The 12,050-nt window shown below is 46.3% G+C and overlaps 1 protein-coding gene across 5 annotated transcripts in view; it reads right to left on the reverse strand.

Annotated features, from left to right (window-relative positions):
* LOC127658513 (activin receptor type-1-like) overlaps positions 1–2,217 on the reverse strand; it is a 42,208-nt gene extending 39,991 nt beyond the window's left edge. For 4 of the 5 annotated variants that reach the window (XM_052147821.1, XM_052147818.1, XM_052147822.1 and 1 more), the window contains exon 1: positions 1,990–2,216. The gene's annotated coding sequence lies outside the window, so the exon portion shown is untranslated. Of the gene's footprint in view, positions 1–1,989 lie in introns of all 5 variants that reach the window. The other variant, XM_052147820.1, reaches the window with a different exon arrangement.
* Positions 2,218–12,050: the final 9,833 nt, after the last annotated feature.

Below are 12,050 nucleotides of genomic sequence, written 5' to 3' on the forward strand. Positions count from 1 at the left end.
AGTGAACCATCCTGATCTTCAGCACACTCTTTACTAAAACTGTTCTCCAGTGGATGCACACAAGTTAACAACAATCTCAAAATGTTGATTTCACACACTGCCATCAATACACAACTCTAACAAAGAGGCCCATTGGAGCCACTGTACCTGTCTGAACACATCCCCCGCACAAACACACACACACCCACACACAATCATGATCATTGCATTTGTGTGGAAGCGACCAACTACTTGACTTCACAAGCTCTTGTTCTTTAAAAAAAAAAACATATTCACAAACTACAATTTGCATGAAGTAAATTAAGCCTATATTTAGGTTTGAAACAATATTTTCAGGACACATAAGCACATTTTACCACCCAAATCTAATTACCGTAACGTATCCGGACATTTCATTTCCCCCATTGTTTCAATGATCATTCTCACTACCGTAACATGATATTGTACTACAGCACAAAATATATTTTTAAAATCAGCAAAAAATGGAAGTTGATGAAACTACTGTGATGTATATATACTTTACTATATTAATAATATTATTATTTTTTTTCGCATTGCAGTAATGAGAATTTGAGGGTTAAAATGTATTGTGTGGTCACAATATAAAAAAAAAACTCATGATGGAACTAAAAAAGCCTTCTTTTTATAAATGCAAAATATTATTTGCTTTTTTTTTTTATTTTGGAGTAAAACAGGACCAGGACTTTTTCTTGGCAGTTGTTTTTTTTAGAATCACCCGTGAACTATCCACCTGAATAATTTAAACAATTAAATAGCCCTAGAACTGAATTTTAAGAAAGTTATCAGTTGTATATTTTGCCAGCACATGATTTTCTATGATATTTTTGGCACTTCTGGTGGCATTATTTGCCCAGCCCCAATAATTTCAATTCCTAGATAGTGTAAAATTACAAAGACAATTAGAAAACAAAACATTTACTGGATCAGGGTCAGAAGTTAAGGGGGGCTTGAGGGCAATTGTAACATTTGATATAGTTCTTAATTTTCTATTATAGTCCTAGTTATTCATATTCTGGAATTAATGAGTTGATTTAATTCTTAGGGTAAGAAGTAATAAACTCTCTTTCTTTGATCATTTGTATTCATGAATTGATTAAATTAATGTATATGACATTGTCAAATACATGGTAAGTATATACTGTAGATAGACAGACAGATTTGTAAAAAGTTAAAAAAAAAAATGAATTCCTTAATGTTATACTTCATTTCTGATGCTGGTATGGGGTCACCCAACTCTATTGCAGAACTTTATAGGGTCAAAACATCAGGTTTTCATCTTTATAAGCTTATCATTTAAACGTAAATATTATGTAAAACGTAAAAGTTTTAGGATTTCGAAAAGTTTACTTCCAAGCATGCATGATGCTCTTTGAAACATTCTCAAATCATGCTGAATATCATGATCATCAGGTTGTGTACATTCAAATACATGAAGACATTCTCAAATCCATGTAAACTTTCCTATTCAACATATTCACTCAACTTATAACGTTAACAATACGAAATTACATTAGAAAAGAATGCAAAAACACATTATGTTGGGCTTTGTTGTGCTCAGAGTATTTTAACTGTCATGAGCTGAGTGTCTGTCTGACTGCCTGTCTGTGTGTGTGTGTGTTCAGTTTGCTCTTTGTTATGCTGAGAGAGCGCAGTGTGGGGTTGATGGCTCAACCTTCTTCTACATCACAGACACATTAACTAAGTGTCAATTGGCCGCAATATTGCGCCAACGAGTCGCCGCAGCCGCCCTAAACCCCTCCAGAACTTCCTGACCCAACATGCCTTTGTCCAAAGCGTTTACTTTAATGAATAACCTCAAGCCAACTCGTATTCAAGTATTGAACACACAGGGATTGTAGTCAAAAATAAACCTATTAGCGTCAACGTCATTTCGAAAGTTAAGTTTCAGATTTAGATTTTATGTAAACGTGCGTTTGTTCCATAAACGCAAACGCGTGCAGCTCTTACCTTCACAATAACGCGTTCAGAAGAGCTGAGAGATATTATAAACGCGTCTCTGATCTCAGTGCTGTTGCGTCGCGATCAGCGCACATTCTCCATCTACATCCAGAAACTTCATCAACTTCATGCTATGTTTACGATCTACGCGGAGTCGTTTTGGATCCTTCTTGCTGTCGTGTGTTTTACAGATGTGTGTGCGTGGGACAGGCCTGCAGTAGGAGGAGCGCGCGCGCACTCACACACGCACACACACACAAACAAGCGCGTGCGCGCTCACACACACACACACACACACACACACAAACGAGCGCGTGCGCGCTCACACACACACACACACACAGCACATCTTTTCCTCTGCGCACATTCCCTCAAAACTAGAGCGCTAGACCAGCATTTACAACTAACCAGCATTTTATTGAAGAATTACAGAAAAAACATTGAGAGCTGAGAACAATAAACATGTATTTAAAAGCACAGATATGAGGGTTACACTATAAGATAAAGGCAAATAATATCTTATAATAAGTTAATCAGGGGCATAGCAGTCATTTTAAAAGTGTGTGTGTGTTCTCAATTACCCAACACTTACAGTGCATTACAGTATATATTAATATATAAGTATTATATTCATATATACGTATACTTTACTTTTAATATTTGTAGTATTTTAAAGATATAAGCACTGCAAAATAGGGAGCCTGGGTATCTCCTCGCGAGTTCAAATCCAGGTTGTGCTGAGTGACTCCAGTCAGGTCTCCTAAGCAACGAAATTGCTAGGGATGTTAGAGTCACACAGGGTAACCTCCTCATGGTGGTTAACATGATTAGTGGTTCTCGCTCTCATTGAGGTGCATGATAAGTTGTGAGTGGATTGCGGAGAGTAGCATGAGCCTTCACATGCCGTGAGTCTCCACTGTGTCATGTACAGCGAGTCACATGATAAGATGCGCAGATTGACGGTCTCAGATGCAGAGGCAATTGAGACTTTTCCTCCTCCACCCGGATTGAGTAATCACACCACCATGAGAACTTACTAAGTAGTGGGAATTCGGCAATCCAAATTGGCAATCCAAATTTATATATATATATATATTGCAAAATAATTGCAAAATTAGCTGCAAAAATAGGAGCATCTTGAGGAGCACTTGCTTCTGTTTCACACATGACAATAAAAGACTGAGCACAAGCTGGTCCTGAATAAATTATTTAATCAATTACAATAATGACAATTGTACATGTGCACAATTATATTTGTTACTACGTGCTTGTGCATTGTGGGATATAAATGTATCCAAGTGGCTCGAGTGTTTTGACTAAGTTAACCAAAAATTTGTTCAGATCAATTTAATGATACGTGTCCATATTTGGTGATTCAGAAGTATAAAATATTTTAGTCACTGAATCAACAATCAAAAGAAAATTTGAATACTTTAAAATGTGTAAGTCTACAGACCTACAAAGAGACTTTAGTAGAGGTTTTAAGCATTGTAAGTGAGCTGACTGACAGATTTGTGAGCTGCTGAGCATGACTTTTATCAAAAGACAACAATAATAGTCTTACAATAATTATGAGTTTCAGTATTGTCCGTATGTTTTCATGAAGCATGTTTATATATCTATTCACTTCAGTAAAATGAAGTGAAGTGTTTTCTAAGAAGTTTTCTTAGAAAACAGCAGATCAATCTTTTTCCTACAGCTGGTCGACTGCACGGCGACATCGAGAAACAGGAGCTGATATTAAAAATAGCTTTAAATATTTAACACAGATCTAGTAATTTGCTTAAATTGGCAAAAACAACTGATCAAACTCTTACCTCACAAACATAATGTAAAAAGCATAACTTCACGAAGAATCAGGTGCTGATATCAACTCCAGTTACACTGTGTGCTTTAAAGAAGGATTGTCTTTTGTTTTTTCTGCAGTGCATTTCACAAAATGTTGCCAATCAAGAACAATATGCCGATAAATAACTCTCATTAGTGTGTTCCTCATGTCTAGATTATTAATTTAGATCAACATCAATGCCGATAAAAAACATGTATAAATGAGCATTGTTGAAAGCAACTTTGTAGAATTGAACGGAGATGGGTTGATTAGACTGTCTGACTAACAGCCTATTGCGTAAGGGTTGTTTCGGCTCATTAAACTCTGGTTGGATGGTCGCTCAATCAGCCCAAAACAACAAAACGTAAAGAATACTGAATACAAATCCACCATTTGGACTCGATATGGGTTTAGCTTGGAAAAGTGCGGGGGACAAAAATCAGCTTTTTAAAGAGTGCTGCTACGCCCTTGGCTTATTATAAACACTATTCATTTAAAGGAACATTCCGGGTTCAGTTCAAGTTAAGCTCAATTGATAACATATGTGGCATAATGTTGACTTACAAAAAATTATTTTAACGTGTCCCTCCTTTTCTTAAAAAAAAAAAAAAGAGGAAGAAAAAATCTGGGTTCCAGTGAGGCATTTACAATGGAAGTGAATGGGGCCAATCTGTAAACATTAAAATACACACTGTTTCAACAGTATAGCCACAAGGTGTAAACAATATGAGTGTTAGCATGATTTTAGTGTGATAAAATTGCTTACTATCCTTTCTGTGTAATGTTATAGCCATTTTACAACTTTGTTTGCATGAGTGTTAACAGAAGAATTAATGTAAGTGCTTTTATAAAATGATTAGCTTTACATTTCTGCCTTTAAACCCTCAAAATATTGGCCACATTCACTTCCATTGTAGGTGTCTCACTATAACCTCAACTTTTGTTTGCTTTGTTTTTTAAGAGGAGGGACGTCAAAATAATTGTTTCAACATTATGCCACAAACACTAACGATTGAGCTTAACTTGTACTGAGTCTGCATATTCCTTTAAAATAAATGTTAAAAATACAAAAAAACTAAATTAAATTATTGAAAGTTTAAATAAGACACAGCACTCCAAATTATCCTATAGGCCTATTCAACTCTTTAACACCATGGCATTGAATATATCAATGAAATATGAATATATCATGGAAGCACACTGATTATTTATTAAATGATGAACTGTTTCCATACTAAAATAGTTAATGCAGTGCTCAAACCATCCACTAAATTGACTTGCATTCAAACAACTCTTTGTTGATGTTGAACCTTATCCAAGATGGCGGTGCTGCTAAAGGAGTCATATCATAAGGAAAAAAATGTCCTTGATATTTTAACATATAAAAGATCATTGTACTTTAAAACACACTGTAAGGTTCAGAACTCAAAGCTTCCTCTCCAGACCAAAAAGAGCATTTATAGTTTCCACCCTGCAAAAACAACTTGTTTTGAAATTGGCCGCATAGTGATGTAGGAGAGACGTTCATTTGAATATTCTTGCCTGTTCAACATGTAATCGTCTCTGTGAAAGAGAGAGCGGCTGAAGAACTCCAACTCTGAAAGTGGTAATATTGTTACTGTAGTTTGCTTTTTACCAACTAAAAGAATAAGATGTCTATTAAGGTCCCCAGACATTATTGTGTTCTTGGTTGTGGAAAAACTGCATCTCTGCATAGCCTTCTGAAGGATCTCAACATTAGGAATGAGGACTAACCTTTGTTTGGCAAATTTCTCTTATAGATTCTTTTGAGAAATATTATGATTCAGGCTTCGCAAAGCAACTTGTATTGAGAGATGGAGCAGTAACAACTACATCGACTCAACACTAATGCTGGTGAGAAACTAATTTAATACTAACATTATAAGTGAACATCCTCCTTTCCATTGATCCCTTTACACTGGTGCCGAAATCCGGGAAGGAGGAGGGATACGCCGGAGTATCCCGAGTTCTCGCCACTACCGTCCACCCCAACGGAGCAGCCGTGGCCATCTTCTGGGGGACGAGGAGCCCAGCCGCATGAAAGAGGACGATGGCCGCTGACCGCGAGGGGAGAAGGGGCTCCTAACCGACCACCTGGAGTGGTCAGGGCCGCTGCCAGGGGCGGAGGACTTCCCTACCAGCCGCTGAAACGCGCGGGGTGTGAGACCGCTGACCGCGAGCGGGGAGGGGCTCACTGCCGACCGCCTGGAGTGGGAGAACCGCTGCCAGGGGCGGGGGAGTCCCCTTCTGTTCCCCGAGAATGCGGCGGGGCGTTCCGTCCGCCAGGGGCTGGAGGTCTGCCTCTGATCCGCCCGGAGAGGCGCGGCTGTCATCCGATAGAGGGTGGAGGAGTGGCCGAGGAACAAGCTACGGCATATCGGAGAACTGGCGAGTAAGAGTTTTTTTTTTCATCTCTCTCTCTCTCCTCTCTCTCTCTCTGGCGCTCTGCGTTGGCCTTTTCTCTCTCTTTTAAATTTTACAGTGTTTTTGGGGGGAGTACTACACTGTTACAGGAAGTATCCCCCCATTTTAATTATTTCTGTTTCCCTCCCCTTGTCCCCTCCCTCGTCCAGGTAGATGGGGATGACCTGCCAGCAGATGGGGCTTAGGGCACGCCCTCCCCCAGGGAAAGAGGGGGGGGGGTGTACGTCATGCTGGGGGCTCCCCAGCCTGAGAGAACGAGGGAGGAATGTGGCAGGGCGGAGGGCGGGGCCGGGTCGTGATCCTACACACCTGGTCCCGTATTAGGCTAATCAAGCCTCCCGAGAGGGATAAAGGTCGACTGCAGAGGATCGTGTGGGAGAGAGAGATCGTTAACGGACATGTCCGTCATATGTGTGTGTTTGTCTTTTGTTTAAGTTTTATATTAAACTATTATTTATACTGACAAGCCGGTTCTCGCCTCCTCCTTTCCATTGATCCCTTTACAGACCCTTTTAAAGCTGATCACAAACATTTCATTACATTGTAACACATCTTTTTCAAGTGAGGGATTTGTTAGGTGGGCTGCTAAAAGCATGACATTTACTTGTTTTTCCCCATCTCAAACTACTGACGTCACAAGAGCCTGAAAGCACCAGCCAAGCTCGAGCACCCACTCACGTGAGGTAAGAAACTAATTTAATTTGCATCCATTTGCAGCCATTTTTAGGACAGAAGATTTAATTTGGTGAATGATAATGAAAGTAATACTGTCTTCACATCCAAATGGAATTATCATAAATATGAGTTTCCCCATTCTGAAGTTGTACATGAACAGCCACTAAAGTCTTAATTATGACTGAGGAGCTCGGAAATAATTTTGACACCCCAGTTTTCGAAATGGGGGGATTCCTAAACTTTCAACATGGCAGAGAGGAGTACATTTTCTGTAGTGAAGGACAGGTGTTGTGCAGGTGAATCAGGATTGTGTTCTGAAGATGTTTGAATGTCTCTAGCCTTTCTCTTGGTGTGTCGATTAAAACACAGGAGCAGATCAGGTTCAAAGTAGAAGGATTTACATAAAGTCCTACATGAAGGCAATTAGCGTATATAGAATGTGGTTCTGACAATAAAGAAAGAAATATATAAATAATAAGACGTGACTGTTATATCAAAATAACCACATTAATCTACACAATATTAAGGTTCACTGAAATAAATCAACTCTCAATAATGCAATACGCAATTTAATGCAGCGCTGTCATCCTTATGTAGTTCAATAGTACGTTGAAAACGAAAGTGATAATTATCACACAGTGCACAGTACACTACTCAAATATAAACTTAACATAAAGTAATCATCAGCATCACAGCATAATGGTAGGAACAAACATATTGTTACGCTTGAGTAACGAGGCAGACGAGGAGATGCGGATCCAAACGCAGTTGAACTTTATTAAATGAATAAAACAGGAAAACACAAAGGAACAACCCACGATGGGGAAATGAAACATAAACTGAATAAGCTGACCAAGGTAGAAACGAACAGGGAACTCGGGAAGGAAAGATACATCAGGTTAACATCAAACGACGATCGACAAAGACTGAACAAAGACACGGGGTATAAATACACAAACAAGGGAAAAAGGGGCCAATGAACGAACAGAACTCAAACAAGATAATAAGGTGATTAACAGAGGCAAACGGCAAACTAATGAGGGCAGGTGAAAACAACAACAGGGAACACGAACTCTCACAGAGGACTATGGAGTTACATAAGGGACTAAAGTGAAAACTAAGAAGTGCAAAAGTGACAAGATGGAAAACAAGAGGGCAACAGTGAAACAAGACAGGGTAACCGTTACATAGCCCCCCCTCAAGGATCGGATACCAGACGATCCTTGACAACAAACAACAAAAGACAAAAATCCACAAGGACAACATGAGGGCACCAGGGGCAAACAGACAGTACAAGTGGACACATGGGCAGACAGGCAGACCAGGGGGGCACACTGGGCAGGCAGGAAGTCCGGGGGGCACAGAGGGCAAGACAGGCAGGTCCGGGAGGTGCCAGGGGCAGACAGGAAGTCCGGGGGGGAAATGAGTCAGTCCACGAGGGCACGAATGAAGGTGAGACAGTCCACGGGGGCACAAGTGGAGATGAGGGTTAGGGGCCCAGGGAGGTATCGACCGGGCAGGGACAGGTTTTGATGGTCTGGGAGCGGGCCATCGGGCAAGGACAGGTTTGGGGAGCCTGGGAGGAGGCCACTGGACGGGGACTGGGTCAGGAGGCCAGGAGGGGGGACTCAGGATGGGAACAGGGTCAGGAGGCCTGGGAGGAGGCCACAGGATAGAGGCCGGCTTTGGTGGCCTGGGAGGTGGTCGTGGGCCAAGGGCCGGTTCAGGAGACCTGGGAGATGACCACAGGACAGAGGCCGGTTTTGGTGGCCTAGGAGATGGAGTGGCCACAGGGGAGGCCGGCGGAGCCGCGTGAGGTGGAGCCAAGGAGGACCTCTGAGGCGGAGCCGAGGGAGGTGATGGCTCAGAAGGCCCAGAAGGCGGAGCTGAGGGAGGCTCAGGAGGTGGAACCAAAGGAGGCTCAGCCGGGGTAGGCGGCGCCGTGGGAGGCTCTAGGAGCGGAGACCAGGAAGACTCTGGAGTCTCTGGGGGCAGAGACGTAGGAGGCTCTGAGGGTGGAGCCATCGAAGGCTTGAGTGGCTTGAGAGGCGGTGCCGGAGGAGGCTCGGGAGGCGGAGCCATAGGAGGCTCGGGAGGCTCTGAGGGCGGAGCCGTCGAAGGCTTGAGTGGCTCGAGCGGCGGAGCCGTAGGAGGCTCGGGAGGCTCGGAGGGCGGTGCCGTCGAAGGCTTGAGTGGCTCGAGAGGCGGAGCCGTGGGAGGCTCGGGAGGCTCTGAGGGCGGAGCCGTCGAAGGCTTGAGTGGCTCAAGAGGCGGAGCCGTGGGAGGCTCGGGAGGCTCTGAGGGCGGAGCCGTCGAAGGCTTGAGTGGATCGAGAGGCGGAGCCGGAGGAGTCTCGGGAGGCGGAGTCATAGGAGGCTCGGGAGGCTCTGAGGGCGGAGCCGTCAAAGGCTTGAGTGGCTCGAGAGGCGGAGCCGTAGGAGGCTCAAGAGGCTCTGGGGCGGAGCAATAGGAGGCTCTGGAGGAGGAGCCGTAGGAGGCTCTGGGGGCGGAGCCGCAGGAGGCCCCGTAGGCGGAGCTGCGGGAGGCTCGAGAGGCTCTGGGGGCGGAGCCGTAGGAGGCTCAAGAGGCGGAGCCCTGGAAGGCTCAAGAGGTTCAGGAGGCGGAGCCCTGGAAGGCTCGAGAGGTTCGAGAGGCGGAGCCCTGGAAGGCTCGAGAGGCTGGAGGGGCGGAGCCCTGGCAGGCTCGAGAGGCTTGAGGGGCGGAGCCCTGGAAGGCTCGAGGGGCTTGAGGGGCGGAGCCCTGGTAGGCTCGAGGGGCTTGAGAGGCGGAGCCCTGGAAGGCTCGAGAGGCTTGAGAGGCGGAGCCCTGGAAGGCTCGAGGGGCTTGAGAGGCGGAGCCCTGGTAGGCTCGAGGGGCTTGAGAGGCGGAGCCCTAGAAGGCCCGAGAGGCTTGAGAGGCGGAGCTCGGGGAAGCTCGGAGGGCGGAGCTCTGGAAAGCTCGGGAAACTCGGACGGCGGAGCTCTGGAAAGCTCGGGAAACTCGGAAGGCGGAGCTCTGGAAAGCTCGGGAAACTCGGATGGCGGAGCTCTGGAAAGCTCGGGAAACTCGGATGGCGGAGCTCTGGAAAGCTCGGGAAACTCGGAAGGCGGAGCTCTGGAAAGCTCGGGAGACTCGGATGGCGGAGCTCTGGCAAGCTCGGGAAACTCGGATGGCGGAGCTCTGGAAAGCTCGTGAAACTCGGATGGCGGAGCTCTGGAAAGCTCGGGAAACTCGGATGGCGGAGCTCTGGAAAGCTCGGGAGGAGGAGCCCTGGGAGACTCGAGAGGTGCTGGCTCTTGGACGATCGAGGCTTCTGGTGCAGGCTCTTGGACGGTCATGGCTACTGGCACTGGCTCTTGGACGGTCTTGGCTACTGGCACTGGCTCTTGGACGGTCATGGCTACTGGCACTGGCTCGTGGACGGTCATGGCTACTGGCACTGGCTCTTGGACGGTCATGGCTCTAGGCACTGGCTCTTGGACGGTCACGGCTACTGGCTCTGGCTCTTGGACGGTCATGGCTACTGGCACTGGCTCTTGGACGGTCAAGGCTACAGGCGCTGTCTCAGGGACGGTCGAGGCTACAGGCGCTGGCTCAGGGACGGTCGAGGCTACAGGCGCTGGCTTAGGGACGGTCGAGGCTACAGGCGCTGGCTCAGGGACGGTCGAGGCTACAGGCGCTGGCTCAGGGACGGTCGAGGCTACAGGTGCTGGCTCTGGGACGGTCGAGGCTACTGGCTCTGGCTGGGTTACCATGGTATGTGCCGGCTTAGGTTCGCCGGGCGCTGAGGGCAGAGTCAAGGGGGGTTTAGGGCATGGGGTTGCGGCAGGCGGAGGCTGGAGCGCAGAGACCACTCCCTTTCTCCTCTTCCTCCGGGCTGATGCGACTGGGGAGGCTGGGATGCTGTTCCTGGTCAGCGTGGGTTCTGGCTCGCTGGCCGTGGTTGACGAGGGCTCAGGCTTGCTGATGGTAGAGGCCGTAGGCGCTGGTTCGCTCACGGTGACATACGTGGCCGCTGGCTCGCTCACTGTGACATGCGTGGCCGCTGGCTCGCTCACTGTGACATGCGTGGCCGCTGGCTCGCTCACTGTGACATGCGTGGGCCCTGGCTTGCAGACCGGGGCAGGCGTGGGTTCTGGCTCGCAGACCGGGGCAGGCGTGGGCTCTGGTTTGCAGACCGGGGAAGGCGTGGGTTCTGGCTCGCAGACCGGGGCAGGCGTGACAGGAAGAGCCCCGGACAGCTGAAGGGTCTCCACAGTGGGTGGAGGGGTAGGGTCCTCCTCTACGACGCCCACGGTGAGCTGTGAGCCGCAAACTAGTAGGGTCGCCTCCAGGAAGTCGCAGAGCATCCAGCCGTGCGTTGCCTGTGGCAACCGCTCCCTCAGCGCCGCGTTCAGATTACCCCTAAAGAAGGCCACCAAGGCTGAGTCCGGGAAGTCTGAGACACTCGCCAGGTTCAGGAAGTCGTGAATGTGGTCTTCAATAGGGCGGTCCTCTTGCTTTAAGCAGAGCAGATGGTAGTTCGCACGTTGAACTGCTGGATCCATGGGTGGTCGATCGTTCTGTTACGCTTGAGTAATGAGGCAGACGAGGAGATGCGGATCCAAATGCAGTTGAACTTTATTAAATGAATAAAACAGGAAAACACAAAGGAACAACCCACGATGGGGAAATGAAACATAAACTGAATAAGCTGACCAAGGTAGAAACGAACAGGGAACTCGGGAAGGAAAGATACATCAGGTTAACATCAAACGACGATCGACAAAGACTGAACAAAGACACGGGGTATAAATACACAAACAAGGGAAAAAGGGGCCAATGAATGAACAGAACTCAAACAAGATAATAAGGTGATTAACAGAGGCAAACGGCAAACTAATGAGGGCAGGTGAAAACAATGACAGGGAACACGAACGCTCACAGAGGACTATGGAGTTACATAAGGGACTAAAGTGAAAACTAAGAAGTGCAAAAGTGACAAGATGGAAAACAAGAGGGCAACAGTGAAACAAGACAGGGTAACCGTTACACATATACAGAAAGGATGAGGATAAAACTGATATTTTTAAAATGATATTAGTAAACATCACACAGCGTGTGAATGCACTGAACACACTAA

This window comes from Xyrauchen texanus, chromosome 18 (assembly GCF_025860055.1).
Source record: "Xyrauchen texanus isolate HMW12.3.18 chromosome 18, RBS_HiC_50CHRs, whole genome shotgun sequence".
NCBI lineage: Eukaryota > Metazoa > Chordata > Actinopteri > Cypriniformes > Catostomidae > Xyrauchen > Xyrauchen texanus.